The following is a 16,733-nucleotide window of genomic DNA, read 5'->3' on the forward strand; positions in this document are numbered from 1 at the left end:
ATGTTTATTCATGTTGTGGGGTTGTTTCTCTATTTTGATGGCTTCCATAATTATTCTCTTGTTGTGGTGTTCAGTTTTGGAGATTAGTTTGGTTCCTACCAGCCCATTACCCAAGTCGTTTACAACACAAAAGACTAATGGGCACACAGCCAGTACCTCAGCTACTCAGGATGTTACAAAACAGCCAAACAATCCACAAACAATAACTCCAACACAGCCAACCAACCCACCTACAGCAACTAAGCCAGCACTCCACACCCTCCCACCAATATTTATAAAGAGACGGCAGCTCTGATCACACTTTGCTCACACAAGCATGAAGCCAAAAACCCCAGCCTGAAAATGATGTCAAAACGTTGCCAAGATACTCTCAATCTTACATGGCAAAAGACCTGAATACACCAAGACTTGAATATATATATATATATATATATATATATATATATATATATATATATATATGTGTGTGTGTGTGTGTGTGTGTGTGTGTGTGTGTGTGTGTGTGTGTAGGTCTTTGGTTATTCGGGTTTTCTCCCACATAAAATTGGAAATGTCTTGCTCCTAGAAGCACAAAGCTGAAAACACCAGCCTGAAGATGACGAATGGGAATTCGTCGAAATATCGCTAAGACACTTCCAATTTTATGCAGGAGAAAACCCGAATAACCAAAGACCTACATACAAACACCCGCAAAAACCTCAGAAAAACCTTTTAAGATGGCTAAGCAATTAGTTCATACTTGTGCAGTCTGATATAAACTGTTGTAGCCAGTGGTGGGATTCAAATATGTGAACAACCAGTTTTCTGTGTGGAAGCTGCTTCCAGAAGTCCATTCTGGGCCTGGGCAACAAAAAATTAGTTACTGGTTCTGCAGAAGTGGTGCAAACTGGTTGAATCCCATCACTGGTTGTAACCATCTGTCGGGTGAATTTCCTGACTCTGGGGTTGCTCATATACATGTGCTGTTCACATACAGAACAGCATTGCCTCTCCCAGTTCAGTCCTATTTCTTCTTTCTCACAATTTACCCAGGTTTTTATCATTCAGCTCTTGCTCCTTGGGAGTGACTCCCCATATCTCCCCTATATTTAGAATCTGAATAGTGGACAGTTGAAAATGACTTTTTCCTCCCAACAGTTTTAAAGAAATTGGAAGAACCTTTCTTTTGAAGGGAAAAATTCCAATTTAAATTTTGGTAGTTCTTGTATTAGATAATTGATTTAAATGGATCACACATCTCTCTCTCTCTCTCTCTCTCTCTCTCTCTCTCTCTCTCTCTCTCTCTCTCTCTCTCTCTCTCTCTATCTCGTTTCTATATCTATTTCTATCTGTATCCCTCCCTCTTTCTCTTCTATATCTATATTGTACTGTTAGTTTCTTGATGGTGGTTTACACTGTATTCTGACTATGTTTAAGTTGTTTATTGCATAAAATATTATTACTAAAAGGACAGTAAGTGGCATTCATGCTCATAAGCTATGTTAAGCAAACAAATAAATTTAAGGAAATGTTGGCATGTCATACAATGGTATCAAATTTTCACTTCAGCATCTGAATAGGGATAGGAATGAAAGGCAGGCAGGCAGGCAGGGAATTCAAATTCTGCACAGTTCTGGGGAAGGCAAGTGGGAAGAAGCTCATTCTTTATATGTCCTATGCTGATGAGGAAATAAAACACAGGTCCTAACTAAGCCAGGTCATCTCCTGAGAGCCAGTCTGAAGGTTAGAAAGTCCAATCTTCCAGCCTCTTAAAAGAATTTTAATTCAGTAGGTTATCAGCAAGTAAAGTTTGCCATTTAACAATAACTCCTCAGAAATAAATGGTCCCCATCTGTAATGATATATAGGAAAGATCTTGGGAGATGGAGCAAATAATAGCTATGAAGAGGGCAGTCAGAGAATAGCCTGCAGCTGGATAGTGAGCAGAATAAGAGGCTCAGAAGGGCTCTCTCTAGTTTCTTGGGAGTGGGAAGCATTATATTTTCAGACTTGAAAGATTTTGTCGATGTAGCGTTTCAATTAAGTAGAATTGGTCATGCTTCTTTTCTAGTCTGCCTGGTACATCTGAGAGCAATTGTTTTACTTAGATGTGCAGAAAAGAAGCAGATCCCATGATCCTTAGCTAACCAGGAGTTAGTATGATGGCTTCAGATTCTGAATACAACAGAACAGGATAAATGGCCATTAGATCATGTGAACTTAACCTGGTGTTAATAGACTGCTTGGTGCTCTATGAATATATTTCAGCAATTTATGAATTTAAATATGAAAAGCAACAAATTTTTTGCATATAGTAGTTTTTTACAGTTTTTAAATTTTAATTTATTTTTTAAAACTATTTTGATAGTTATAGTTAATCATAATTGGGATCTTTAGATTTCATCAGGCTCTCAAAGGGGCTCAAGCACAAAAAGGTTAAGAACCCCTGCTTTACAGGGAAAACAATGTTACCTTATTTTAATGTGAGATTGATCAACTCCATGATAGATCATGGCAAAGAAAACAAATGTTTAGATAAATAAATGTTTCATTAAAATAAATATTCACTTTTCATCATTTTATGTATGTATGTGTGCATGTGCACATATATTTTTGCATGAAGAATTATATACAGCATCTCTATGTATCTATCTCTATCTATTATCTATCTATCTATCTATCTATCTATCTATCTATCTATCTATCTATCATCTATCTAAATTCTTCATGCGAAAATACTTACGCAAATGGAGAAAAATTCATTCCATTAGCAATTCTCATCATTGTCATAATCAATATCATAAATCAATATCAGTATGATGAATATCATAAATGATGGTAACACATATTCACTTATTATTTTAGGTTGTCATACAATCACAAATTCTGAGAATCTTGAATGAGACTCATCAGTAGAATCTCTTTGGACAATACTTCCAAAAATATCAGGCTTCAAACGACATTATCCAAATGATGATTGATCACAAAAAGAAGTCTACTAAACTAATCCACTTATTTTATCTGTTAATATATATGTAACCAACAACAAGCTTTGTAATAGTTTTCCAAAACAACCAGTTCATTCCTCATCTCACTGTCTGCATAGTATTCAATCTGCTTTACACCAAGCCATACTAGACAGTACAAAAAATCAAGGGTTTGTAGCCCATTAGCTTTTTGATGGCTTCCATCACTTCCTTGTTTTTTAGGCTATAGATAAGGGGGTTCAGCATGGGTGTGGAAATACTATACTGAATGGAGAAGAGTTCATCCAAAATAATTGAAGAGGCTGAACTGGGCCTCATATACCTAAAACATCCAGTGCAATAATACAAAGTCACAACAATAAGATGAGCAGCACAAGTAGAGAAAGTTTTCTTTTTTGCTTCTGCAGAATTCAACTTCAGGATAGTGGAGATGATATGAATGTAGGAAAACAGAATTACAGTGAATGAAGATATGGCAACTGCACTACCAGTGATGAGGAACAGAGTCAAATTGGAGAATGTATCTGTACAAGATAAGGCAAGTAGAGATGGAAATTCACAACTGAAATGCCTGATAAGATTTGATCTGCAGAAACCTAGCTTCAAAGCAGGTAATATATTTGTCATGGCAAAGAAGAAACCAACTGCCCAGGCACTACCCACCAACCATCTACAACATGCTTTGTTCATGATTTGTACATAATGGAGAGGTTTGCAAATGGCAGAATATCGGTCATAAGCCATTGCTGCAAGAATGCATGTTTCATTAGTTGCTGTTAAAAGAATAAAGAACATTTGGACAAAGCAAGCAACATATGAAATAGTCTTCTTTTCAATACAAATTTCTAACAGCTTAGGATGGTGACAGAAGAAAAACAAATATCAAGAAAAGCCAGATGAGCTAAGAAAAAGTACATGGGACTTGAGAGATATCTTGTAACAATCATAATTACTAAATTTCCCAGAAAAGTTAAGGCATAAATGAAGAGGAATATAAAGAAGAGGGAGAGATTCACTGGCAAATTATTCAAGAATCCTGAAAGGACAAAGAAGGTTTTTGTTGTAGTTCGATTTTCTGTTTCCATTTTCATATGTTGTAGAAACTTCCAGAAAGAGAAAATGAACTGTCAATGGCACGATTTAGGGAATATGGTGCACAACTAAGGGCAGGGATTGATTAGCAGAGGAAAAAATGGAATTGAGAAAACTGTAATTCTCACTTATAAGGCAACAATTGTTCTATACTTCCAAAACAGTAAATGGAGGAAGGAGGGTTTCTTCTTTGAAAATTTTATTTTTTTGAGTCTGAAATTGCTTTCAAAATGTCCAGGGCTTTAGATCTAAGCTCAATATAGATGGACTGAAGAGTTGATCATCATGTTGACTCTTATCTTATCACAGATTCTTCATTGTGATTTGACCACGATGATTTCTCCATGATGAATTTAACAACCATATTTTGTCCAAAATGATCTGTCTCCAGCTTGATCCTTCAGCTGTAAATATTCAATACAAATAAATAAAATCATGAAACAATTCCAATATCCCAGAAACAAATAGCTATTTAAAACCCAAGCAGAGGTTATCTGTGTTTGTTCTGAAGCAGCTTTTTGTACTAGAATCTGAAGGCTTCCCCCCCCCCCCCGGACCCTTGGTACATATTAAGAAAAGTGTGCAGAGAGATTCACATAATAATGAAATACTTTAGATAAAGAAAAATAAACTTTTCTTGACCAATGTACTATAAAAATTCCCCCAGCTTGCACAGCCTCTAACACATACTGCATCTACACAGAATCCTCTTCTTCTATTAAGCTATTTCAATTAATCTGATTATCAGACTTTCTGAATAAAACATATACTGAAGTTTTGATGAACCAGATTAGAATTGGTGATTCTAATCAGTTGGTGATTCTAAGCAGTTTTGTACAACCTCGGCAAAGAGACAACATAAAGTAGCAGTAAAACAACTTTTTAAATATAACAAAATAATAATGAAAGAAAAAATATTTATTTATTTATTTATTTGAAGATATACTACACTGAGTCAGAATTCCATTATTTCAAGCTCCATATTTCTATCACAGTTGCATCAATCAAAATATAGTTCTTACCATTTTCAGCTAACATATCCTCTGAGAATTAAAATATGGAAATCTGCTTTAAATTGTTGGTATCACCTCTATTTTAATTAAAAGTTTGAAAGGAGAAATGTGGAATTTTCTATAGTAGAGCTTAAAAAATTGTAAGAAAAATGTCACATTTCCATAATGTTATAGAAATATTTATTTTGCATGAGAATGACATAGAAAATTGAATGCTTTTACAAGAAGGCTGCTGGGTTTACTTCTATGGAAATTTTGTAGAGGAAATTTTGCATTTTGTTTTATTTGTTTGGGCTTCATCTCTCACTTCATTTCAGCTTCCTTCTTTTCAAAAGGAAAACTGACATTTGTTTCAGATTATAGAAAGTTCGATATTAGGAGATGCCTATGTTACTGGAACATGGAGATCCAATAATGCTATACCAAGAAAAAAGAAAAATAGAAATGACATAAAATAGAATTAACAGAGGGACATGAATCCTTCAGAGTGTCAAATTCTTGTCTGAAAAAGCAGCAATTCCCCTCCATCAGGGAAGGAAGGAAGGAAGGAAGGAAGGAAGGAAGGAAGGAAGGAAGGAAGGAAGGAAGGAAGGAAGGAAATTTAGTTTAGCTTAAAATTTAAGGTCATAGATTTTTAAGGATATTTATAGTGCTAATCCCCAAAAATACAAAATATAGTATTACATTATTTAATTTAAAACATATTTTACTATTGAATTATTCATAATTAGCCCACAATGTTTTATTAGGAGTAATAATGAAGAATTCGGAGGTGGTAAAAACAATTTAAAAAGTTTGTTTTTCTTAAAAACCTTACTAATTCACTTCTTGCTTCTAGAATGAAATTTACCTGATGCTCTTTGTTGATTTCTTTAGGCTGAGAAATAACTTATAAATGTTCATTTGCCACATTTACATGAGTTTGGTATTAGCCATAGTCAATTGTTTCTCTTGGGGAAAAATACAGACTTCCATAGTAATTAGAAATACTGTACCTGAAAAAAAAATCAGCTTGAAGTTTGTTCCTTTCTGTGTTATCTCTCCCCCCTCCTCCCCCCCCCAAAAAAAGCTGTTGTGAAGTTTTCATTCTCCAGAATGACTGGATGGAGAACCCACAGATGGGTTGTCTTAATCTATCTGCTCCAATTAGACTAAGTCTGAAATTTTTGTACCGCCCCCTCTGTGCCAATTGCACCCCAGTTTTAGACTTAGTCTCTTTGCTCTAAGATGCGTTTTTTCTTTGCTCCTGGAGCAGAAGACTGTGTATTTCTTTTCTTATTTCTGTTAGATTAGTTCTTTCATTAATTGATTTTTGACAATATTGAATTTTTACAGTGATCTTCAACTGCTGCCTTGCCAAGGCTGACAGATTGACATCCAGACCCTTCCCTTCGGGGGGAGGAAGACCCCTGTTTTTTCCTCTTCTAAGAGCTTCCCACCTTAAGATTCAAGCCAAAATTGAATCCAAGGTAAATTTCCTACCAAGGTAAATTTCCTACCTGCTTCAGAGGCTCCGTTTCACCAGCTGCCACTCCGACGATCTCCCGACTGTCAGCTGATCGTCGGAGGAAGCTAATTACGCTCGCTGACGGCCTGGGCTCCGAGAACAAAGGTAAGCTTGCCGTTCGACTAGGGGTCTCGAAAAGCGACGACGAGGCTCGTCAGGCCTGGAGGGAGCCTTTTATAGGTCCCTCGGCCTCAGCAGATCACCCAGGCAGCAGAAGAGAGTTTTGGGCACGGACCCAATTTTCGAAGCGTGGAGGCCTTATTGGTGCTCGGCCAGCCTCAGTGCTTCCCAGCTGGCCTAATTAACAGCCATCCGCTGCGTAAGAGCCCAGGCGACTCTTCGGAGCGAGGGCTCATCGCAGCTTAGGCCTCAGGCCTCAAGGCATTCTTCTAATGGCCATTTTTGGGGCGCGAATTTGGCAGCCGCCATTTTGAATGATTCACGGCCACCATTTTGTCACTGACTGAGGCCCAGACTGCCTGCAGCAATTCCGGAGGGCAGTTTATGAGTAACTGAGGGAGAGGCCTCTTGATTTGGCTACGACATCGCCACACAGATGGATTGGGTTGGGGCAGGCCAGCTCGTTCTGGAAGGACGCAGTGCCTACCAACCCCCCATTGCCCACTCACCACCCCTCACCAGGCCGGATCATCCCTGCAGGCTCCCTTAGTAAGTTTACAATGCTGAGGGGGGTGTTTTTGCTAAGGCTGAGCCCAAAGCAGATTCGTCATGGCAGAGAAGGCTTCCAAAGAGCCGGCCAAGAGGAAGCATCCAGAGGCAAGTGGAAAAAATACCTCCAAGTGAGCCAAGCCAAGCAGGAAGACCAATAATCCACAGATGAGGGAGGAGGAGTCCCAAAGACTGAGAGCGGCCTCCCCAGGTCAGACAGGCACAACGGGAAGGTCCATTTTTGAACCCCTTTCCTCACATTGCGCCTCAGCCCCAGGGGCCTGATCCCCCCCAGGGGAATTTCCCAATCAGAATCAGCCACAAGAGTGGCTCCAGGAATGGGTGCAACTGGCCAGGACACACTCAATTTGGGCCCCCAGGCCACATTCACCCCCACTGCAGCAGGGCTTCACCCTCCTGAGAACCAGACTTTGAATCCGGACTATCTTCAGTCCATGATAGCCCAGGCTGTGGCTCAATTTATGGCATCCAACATCCCACAGCCACCCCCCCAATCCAGGTATCAGTCCCAATCTCCAGAGATGATGGATGATCCGTCATCAGATCTGGAATCAACAGGGGCTGAACCATCAGGCCTGGTTATGTCTGAGGACGAGGGCATCACTCCATCTGACCCCACCCCTCCTGTAGGTCTCTTTGACCATTCACTCTTTAATTCCCTGCTACTCAAGACCTGCACTACTGCAAACCTCCCTCAAGAGCAGGAAACCCCACCTACAACATCCAAGGGTCCTCATGCCATATACACCAAGCCCTCAGTCTCTCAAAGCCATATTCCCTGCCCTCCCCTTTTTCTGAATATAGTTCAAAAACAATGGGAGAGTTTAGGATCCCTCACAAGTCCTGGTGCCATAGAAAAGACATTATTCAATGTTGCCCCTTCCCTGACCTCCCTATTGGAGATTCCTAAGATAGATGAGCCCTTGAACTCATTGTTTCCCAATGCTAACATCCCTGGGGATATAAATGAGGCACTTAGGGCAGAAGATGAAAAGATTGAGTCCGCACTACGCAGGTCCCACCTGGCATCAGCCTGGGCAACAAAGGCGGCAACATCCATGGCCTTCTTTGCCAGGGCTTCAGTCCTATGGCTATGGGAGCTCCAGGATATGATCCCTCCGGACCAGCTCAGACCTCACCAGAATCTGGGTAAGTTAGTGGCCACGTCTCAGTACCTCGCCAATGCTTCCCTGCACACGGCCAGATACACTGCCCGGACCATTGCTGCAGACATCTCAGCATGAAGGTTCCTTTGGCTCAGGAATTGGCGAGCAGACACCAAGGCCAAGTGGCGTCTGGCCTCTAAACCCTACACAGGTGGACATCTCTTTGGTAAGGCACTAGAGCCATACTTAACAGAAGGTAAGGACAAATGTAAAACTTTGGTTAATTCAACAAAGAAAGGAGACAAGCACTCAGGGAGCAACATGTCTCAGAGTAATTACAGAAGGCAGCACTTTCGGCCAGCTCCATCCTGGGACTGGGCCCAGGCTTCTCGCTCCTCCTTTCAGAGACAGGAACAACAGCAAGATCATTCAGCATACAGAGGCAGATCACAGTTCCAGACCAAGCAGTCCTTTCAAGGCGCAGGGGGCCGTTCCTTTAAACGAGGCAAGTGATCTCGCAGTCTCACCTCCCACAGGAGGCCGGCTGGCCCTTTATTCCAGCACTTGGGCAGCCACCATTACAGATGCATGGGTGTTAGACACCGTCACCCAAGGTCTGAGACTAGAATTTTGTTCCCAACCACCTGACAGATTCCGCTCTTGCCCTATTCCAATGAGCAGGACCAGAGCTGATCTTATGTCAGAAGCCATAGCTCATTTATTACAAATACAAGCAATTGAACCAGTACCACAAGACCAATAAGGACGAGGGTTTTACTCAAACCTCTTCATCATTCCCAAGACTTCGGGGGGCTGAAGGGCAATCTTAGACTTAAAAGGTCTAAACCTTTACTTGAGGTATAAGAAGTTTAAGATGCAATCACTTCAATCAATTCTGGCTAGTATCAGGCAAGGTGACTTCCTTACCTCGATAGACCTGACTGAGGCATATTTGCATATTCCTATTTTTCCTGACCACCGCAAGTTCCTCAGATTCAGTTATTCCCAACGACACTACCAGTACAGAGCCCTACCATTTGGCTTCTCATCTGCACCGAGAGTATTTACGAAGGTACTGGCAGTGCTCGCAGCCCACCTTAGACAAATTCCCATCAGAATTCAATGCTATTTAGATGACATACTAATTCAGTCTTCCTTATTCCAAAATGCTCAGTCAGACCTCGCCCTAGCCATCAAGGTTTTTCAGGAACATGGTTTTTCTGTTAATTTCCAGAAAAGTCATACCATACCAACAACTCGGTTCCTCCATTTGGGCGCTGTTATAGACACAGACAATTGTACGGTCTACCTATCTCAGGACCGAGAGAACTCTATTCAGACCCTTGTACGTCGGATCTGAAAGGACAGAGTAGTCTCATTGGCATCCCTATCACAACTACTGGGGAAGATGGTGTCCTACGCACAAATTGTGCCATGGGCATGTCTGCATGCCAGAGAATTACAGTGGCTTCTTCTTCCATTTCAGAGACTTCACACCAGCACATCCCATCAGAAGGTCCGAATTCCACTGTCGGTGTTGAACTCCCTTCGAGGGTGGGACTCTCCAGCACTATCACGGGGAACAAAATTCAAAGAACCAGACAGGATCACCATCACCAAAGACACAAGCCTGTTTGGGTGGGGGGGCACACCTCCACACGCACTGGGCTCAAGGTCGGTGGTCCAGGCAGGATCTAAATAACAATATAAACTGGCTGGAACAAAGAGCCATACAGATGGCCCTAAAGAGATTCAGCAGCATAGTACAGGGCCAGCATGTCCTGATTCTAACCGACAACATCACAGCCAAGGCCCATGTCAACAGACGGGGGAGGGACAAGGTCCAAGCCTCTAATGCAGGAGGCAAAATTGCTGGGGTCTTGGGCAGAGCTGAATCTTGCCTCCATTAGGGCAGAGCACATATCCGGAGTGGCCAACCAGCAGGCGGACTCACTGAGCAGAGCCACCATGGACCATTCCGAATAGCAGCTGGATCCAAAGGTGTTCAGAGAGATCGTGGACAGGTTTGGTTCCCCAACTTTAGAACTTTTTGCCTCCCCAACCAACTCACAACTTCCCAGATTCCTTTCCAGGTTCCCGTCTCCATCAGCGGAGGGAACAGATGCGCTCCGCAGTCCCTGGCCCAGAGAACTGCTCTATGCCTTCCCTCCCCTGCCACTTCTTCCTGCCACGATCAGGAAGATCCTTCGCGAACGAGCAGAGGTCCTCCTGATTGCACCGCATTGGCCGAGACGCTCTTGGTTCGCCGACCTGATGGATCTCTCCGCATCCCCTCCATGGAGGATCCCAGCAAATGGCATCTCCTTCATTCAGGGGGAAATATGCCATCTGGACCCTCAATGGCTCCAGTTAACCATCTGGCACTTGAGAGGCAGGCTTTAGGCCGAGACTCATATTCGTCAAGGGTCATAGCTATGATTCAGCAATCCAGGTGACCCTCGATGAATAGAATATACGATGCCACATGGAAAAGCTTCTGTAATTGGTGTTCGGTTCACAAAATTGACTTTTTGACGGTTTCAGTGCCAGTTATCTTGGAGTTCCTGATGGATGGTCTGGACAAGGGGCTTTCCACTAGCACCATCCGCAGGCAGGTAGCTGCTCTTGCCATAGTTATTTCCTGCGGCAATGAATCCTTAACACATCACCCTATGATACGCTCCTTCCTAAAGGGAGCTAACAACGCCAGACCACCAACTGTACATAGATACCCTCGTGGGATCTTCATCAGGTCTTACAGGCCCTTGTTTCACCACCCTTTGAACCTATTGACACTTGTTTGTTCAAACAGTTATCGATGAAGGTGGCATTTCTTGTTGCTGTAACTTCAGCCAGAAGAATCTCTGAACTGGCTGCTCTTTCAGTAAGGAAGGAACTGTGTACTTTCCATAAAGACAGGGTAACCCTTAGGCTAGACCCCTCCTTCGTGCCCAAGGTTAATTCCTTGTATCATAGATCTCAGGAAATAGTTTTGCCGGACTTCTGTCCTAACCCATCTAATGACATAAAGGTTCAGTGGAACAAATTGGATGTGCGCAGGGCTTTATATTTTTATATACAGAGAACCTCATCCTTCCGCAAAACAGAAGCTCTGTTTGTGTCCTTTCACCCTTCGTCACTAGGACAGAAGGTTTCTTCACCCACAATAGGAAGGTGAATTAGAGCTTGTATTTCTCTGGCATACCAGACTCAGTCACTGCAAGCTCCTAGGCATATCACGGCCCATTCCACCCGGGGTGCAGCTACTACAGCTGCCTGGTCTACCCAGGCCTCCATAGAGGAAGTTTGTAGAGCAGCAACATGGGCATCGCCCTCTTCCTTTGTCCCTCACTACAAGATGGATATATTTGCCTCTTCTACAGCTTTATTTGGCCGCAAGTTTCTAGAACACGCATTAATGTTGGATGGGACCCAGGCCCAATCTAATTACCCACCCTAGGGACACAGGGCTTTGGTATGTCCCATCCGTGGGTTCTCCATCCAATCATGCTGGAGAAAGGGGCGTTGTCTTACCTGAACGCCTTTTCTCAGCATGATGATGGAGAATCCACTCCCTCCCATAAGGTCAGTTGGCCTGGTTCCCCTATTGATCAAACGCGTCGGACTAAAGTATCGCCTTAGCCTAAAACTGGGGTGCAGTTGGCACAGAGGGGGTGGTACAAAAATTTCAGAGTCTAATTGGAGCAGATAGATTAAGACAACCCATCCGTGGATTCTCCATCATCCTGCTGAGAAAAGGCGTTCAGGTAAGACAACACCCCTGTCTCACAGATTTCCTAATAGCTCTCATAAACCTCTGGAGTTCCCCATAAGAAAAGAGCATGGTCAAAATGAAGATTTCTTTATTGGTTGAAGCTCCATTAGAAGGTCTAGCTTTGCAGAGGGTGAGGGTGGAAGAAGAACTGAATCTTTTAGCTGCATAGTGACATAACAAAAAGTTTTTTTTTCTTTTGAAAATGTTTTGGGAGGACTCTAGATGAGATGAAAATAAGTAGTGATGATAGTAATGACCATGCTGCTAATTGGAGTGAAAAAGATAAGATTGTATTATGAGAGCCCAGAAATCCTGGGGAAGAATTTGAGACCTCCAACTCCTGTGCTTTGAGACAGTTTTGCTATGTGTTGCTATATAGTGCAAGTGATGGGATCAAGTGGTTACTAAAGGGCATCACATAGCAGAAATAGAGTTTCTTGTCATTCAGCTACTTTATTTTATTCAATTTCTATGCACCACATAACAATCCAATTGACTCTGTATAAAACATTGTAATCCCCCCCCCCGTACTTTCAAGACATATATCAACTGACACGGATACATGAGAGTCAATATAGCAATAGAAGCCATATAATTATGCAATTTGAATAAACCATAGTCTAACTACCTGACCAAATTTTCCTAATGGTTCCAAATGAGAAAGACACTTTGAGTTATGGTTTAAATATTGTGAATACAGATTTTACATTGATGGATAAATATTTATATATATAACTCAAGTTGTGGCCTTGAGTTGGAAAGGAACCCAGTTAGTGAGAAATAATGCTTATCCTCCTAGTGGTTAAAAATTACCTGGGCTTTGTCAACCACTACTTAGATTTGTGACCAATCAGCCAACATATATATCAAATGTGAATTTGCAAGTCATCTGTTCCAAAATAATGTCTAAATGAACTAGAGAGTTTATTGATAGATGCCTGTAAATACTTCAATGAGTTCTCTTGTACTTTGACATAAATGGATGTAATAAATGATGGTTCCAGCTTCCTTCATCTACTAGATAATGTGTATATCTCATAACATACTCAAAATTTAGAGAGCCACAGTATATACTACATACTCCTTATTCATCAGTGACCAACATTGCCCCAAGCCACCTTAAAGTGTAAAACCCACATGCCAAAGACAAAACAAAAATGACCCTAATTTAGCTATCATTTACAGAAAAAAAAATAAAATGATGTGGATTGGATAAAATGGATTATTACTTAACATTGAAAATACCCCAATGTAGGTGTTGAGTCCTCAGCTTAATGGCAATAAATCACAGAGCATCTCGTAGTGTCAAGAAGCCTTTATTGTTGTTTCTTCAGCTCTGTTTCAGCTCTGAGGCACGCAGGCCTCTCTGCCTCTCTTAAGAACGCTTCCCCGGACCAAATGGCAACATTTGGCGCGCTCTGTGCCTTGCGCAAGTGCGCGAAGCCGGCGCCAGTCTGGTCCCGGCAGCTTGCAACACAACACCCCTCCCCCCCCCCGGCTAAGACTAATAAACTATATGAATAGTTACATGAGACCTCAACATGAGCGTGGTGTGCCAACCCATGCTCCAATGGTACCAGGCTATTGTTCTGGACATTAATACCCAATGCCCGGATTTTCATTGCTCCCAACAGCAGACACCCTCTCACTGTTTCTGCTTTGCCAACAGAGTTACAAAGTCCTCAAGGTACTTAGGAGATCTCTTGATTCTCTGTGACCTCCTTAGACCCCAATTCCATTTTGCCCAGAGGATGACATGAAGTTGCCCCCTCTTTCAGACCCTGGTGGTCCCCATGGACTGTGCCCCATTGCCTGGTCTGCTTGCTTGCCCACCGGGCTCGCCAGACCAGGACTTTTTTCTCCCAATAACCTGGTTGACCTGCCTAGTTGCAGGCTCTCTGGGCCCTCTAATAAACTGCCACTGTTAGGCAACTCTGTAGAGCCTCCCAGGCCCACACTGGACCTATCAAGGGGCTGCATTCCTTCGCTCCCCAGGCCCATAACGGGACTGTCTGGGGTTTCAGTATTTCCCCAAAACTCAGTTGCCCCCCCATCTATGCCGGAGGTGTCAGAATTGGGATGTGCCTCTCCGGCCACTTCCCTGTGTGAATACCTCCTTCTGGAAACAGTAGCAGTACTGGGCCAACTAGAGTGGTTGTGTGCCAGCTCTCTTGCAATGTTTGAGTTATTAGGATGCTCCCGGTTATTCTCCCTGACTGGAGTGCTGAATGGTATGGGTGAATGATGAGTATGCCCCCTGGGTGACTCCCTGACTGGAGTAGGCACTGGTGCCTGTGTGCTTCCTATTTCCCATGGATTCCTGTTTGGAACACTTGCAGAATCTTGGAATAGGCCGTCTGTGGTCTCTCTGTTTGGGCCCGGCTGCTGGATGGCCCATCCCTTTGCCCATAGTGGTCTCCTTCCCCCCCGGAAAAGGTCCAGGAGTTTTTGAGGGTAAGTCCAGTCTTGTATGCAGCTGGTCGATATGCCGCCGAAGGACACGACCATCATCCAACAAGACTTCGTAGGACAAAGGGCCAGTAACCTTGCATACTACAGCAGGAACCCACAAGTGACTTGGCCCGTAATTACGGGTCCATACCGGGGCACCCACTTGCAGATACCTCGGTGCCCTGGGTTGTGTAGCCTTAGGAGACAGTCTGTTCAGGTGCAACCGGTCAAGTTTAGTAGTCAGTTTGCGCCCCCAGCAAAGTTCAGCTGGGCTTTTCCCAGTAGAAGTTGAAGGTGTGGTGCAGTGCGCAAGAAGAAAGTCTGCCAACCTGTGATGCCAGTCTCCATAGGTCAGTTTCTTTAAAGCATCCTTGGTGATGCGGACCATCCGTTCAGCCATACCATTGGTGGAAGGGTAGAAAGGTACAGAGGTGGCATGACGAATCATGTTGGCCTGTAAGAAAGCTTGGAATTCGGAAGAGGTGAATTGAGGGCCATTGTCAGACACCAACACATCCGGAAGCCCATGTGCAGCAAAAATCCCCCTGAGTACTTGAATAGTCTTGGCAGCGGTGGTTGAAGAGACAGGTACAACCTCAAGCCACTTTGAATAGCTATCAACAATTACCAAGAAAAATTGACCCTGAAAGGGCCCAGCGTAATCAATGTGCACCCTGGTGACTCTGTGTCCTCCCATCTATGTACAGGAGCCTGGGGCATTTCTGGGCATGAGCGCTGACAAAGGTAGCATGTGTGCACCTTAGCCTCAATTTCCTTGTCTAACCCAGGCCACCACAAATGGCTGCGCACAAGCGCCTTCATTCTTACAATGCCATAATGGCCCTTATGAAGGGAACCTAAGACTCGAGACCTCATTGAGATAGGGATAACAACTCTGCTGCCCCACAGTAGACAACCCTGAAAAGTGGATAACTCATTTCTCTTAAGCCAGAAGTTCTGAAGCTCAGTACCTGGACAACTCTCTGGCCATCCAGACAAAACCCATGATAAGACGCAAGAGAGTGTGAGATCTGTGGCTGATTTAGCAGTCACATCCCTGGCATTTAAAGGTGACTCAGGCAACGCCTGAATGGAAAGGATGTTGATGGCAGGGGCAGGATCAGCCTCCACTACCTGTAAGGGTAACCTACTGAGGCCATCAGCATGGCCCAATTCTTTGCCAGGTTTGTGAATTAGGGAAAAGTCAGGAAGATGGACCATCTCAGCATCCTAGGGGAGATGATATGGGGGATTTGTTTGTTTGTGGTAAACAACCCCAACAAAGGCTTATGGTCAGTGTAGACCGTGAAATACCTGCCATATAAAAAATCATGGATTTTTTTAATTCCAGCAACAACAGCTAAGGCCTTCCTGTCTATCTGGGCATAGTTTTGCTCAGCAGAAGACAAGTAATACGCAACAGGAACCTGAGTTTCATCAGGTCTAAGGTGACTAAGTACTGTTCCTACCCCATAAGGAAGATATAGACCACCCAAAGGGATGAGAATTGAATATATACATGTATGTGTCTGTGTTCTCGTGTGCTTCACTTTCTAATAGATTAACAGACAGACCAGTTATTCTGCATAGATCCACATATAGTTTTAGATGCAAGCAATATAAAGATATAAATGCATGTTTCTGAATCTGAAATAAATAAATGAATTGTGTCCAAGGGACAAATATTGTTGAGTCTAAATCATGAATCCTATTAATCCAGTTTTTATCTTACGCTAAAATAATAAAATAAAATAAAATAAAAATATTGAGGAGAATCAGGGTAGCCATAATGTTTGAAAAGAAATGGATGTCAACAATTTTGTTTTAATTCCCCATCCAGTCAGAGAAAAATGTTTGCACTGCACATCATAGCACACAACTAAAGAAAGAAAAACACAGGACAGATTTAACTGGCTCCCTCCAAGGACAATGAAAAAAGAGTGTGGTGCCAGATTTAACTAGTCACTGGTTGAAGTGACAGAAAAGCCTGGCCAAAAATACTATATGATGAGACAGAAAACTCTTGAGCCCATCTTGGAAAATAAAAACCCTGGTTGAGGATGTGTATACTTCAATTAATTTAAACCAAGATTAAATTGTATCTATTCACCTGCACAAACAACAAGATTTGGG

The 16,733-nt window shown here is 42.7% G+C and overlaps 1 pseudogene; it reads right to left on the bottom strand.

The window, feature by feature from the left end:
• Positions 1-3,113: 3,113 nt before the first annotated feature.
• On the bottom strand, positions 3,114-4,051 carry LOC120320416 (annotated as a pseudogene).
• Positions 4,052-16,733: the final 12,682 nt, after the last annotated feature.

Source organism: Crotalus tigris, unplaced genomic scaffold, assembly GCF_016545835.1.
Source record: "Crotalus tigris isolate CLP2741 ecotype Arizona unplaced genomic scaffold, ASM1654583v1 scf7180000021363.294534, whole genome shotgun sequence".
NCBI lineage: Eukaryota > Metazoa > Chordata > Lepidosauria > Squamata > Viperidae > Crotalus > Crotalus tigris.